This window comes from Malurus melanocephalus, unplaced genomic scaffold, assembly GCF_030028575.1.
Source record: "Malurus melanocephalus ecotype Western Australia unplaced genomic scaffold, MMel_1.1 scaffold_48, whole genome shotgun sequence".
In the NCBI taxonomy this organism is placed as follows: Eukaryota; Metazoa; Chordata; class Aves; order Passeriformes; family Maluridae; genus Malurus; species Malurus melanocephalus.
This window is the reverse complement of record NW_026623280.1, coordinates 329,359-330,466: the sequence shown is the minus strand read 5'-3', so window position 1 is coordinate 330,466 and position 1,108 is coordinate 329,359.

Sequence of the window (1,108 nt, the reverse complement as noted above, 5' to 3'; positions counted from 1 at the left end):
TACCTATCTCTGACCCTCCCTCCCCCCTTCAAATACAGCACCTTTGCCCAGTTATAGAATATTCAAACAAGATTAAACGGAATTACAATGTACTGAACAGTTTCATAGCAGTTGGTGGTGACCAACTGTACTGTAACAACCAACATTCTGCATACTGAAGTCTATTGACAAGAGACAAGACAAAAATCAGCAGAGGTACAATACACACACCTGGGAGACTCAATGATTAAAAATTAAAAAAAAATAGAAAAGAAAAAAATCCCAAAGATGAATCTTATCACTAACAATTAAACTGTAAAAATGTACCACTTTGTTTTTGTATTGGTTTTAAAGACCAGAGACCAGCCAGATTTGTGTGTAGCTGGTGAGGGCRCACTTAAAGACTCATGACTCCCAGAACACATGTTTCCATGACCACTAATTCATTGGTGCTCATTTTAAAATTCTTCTTTTCTTAGACAGGGGGTCATCTGATTCTCAGATAGTGGCTAAGCACCTACTCTGATGCAAAAGAAAATTTGTGAGAAGGACCTTTTGTACGACACCTCAGCACACCGATGAAAGCTGTTCAGAAAGAAAAATCTCTCAGGTTTGATCTGAGAATACTTTTAAATGAAGAACTAAAACATAAAGGTCAACACTTTGACTGCAATTCAGGCTACAACTATCAAACTTTAAGACTAGATTTTCAAATTAAATAGAATCTGATAGTACAAGAACTTCCCTTTGCACATAAAAAAGATCTTATTGAGCTGCTAAACTGATCATTAGACCACCCAATTTATCTGTGAAAAAAACCTAGGGAGAGCAAAACCCATTTGCAAATAAAGTCAGTCTCATTTTAGTCAAGGGCAAATCTAGTTAATTACAAAATGGATTTAAAAAGATTTTTAGACACCATTTCAGCTATAAGCAAAAATAACTTTCTAAATAGTATGACAATCAACATGAATACTATTACATAGTCACAAATGCATTAYTCTTCAAGAGCTTAATTCAGATCCCACAGTTCCAACAGTGCTACTCATATTTGGAACCTGGTTTACTTGGAGGGTAGAGGCATCTGCTTTTACACAATAAAAAATAATAATAATTAAAAAAAAAAAAA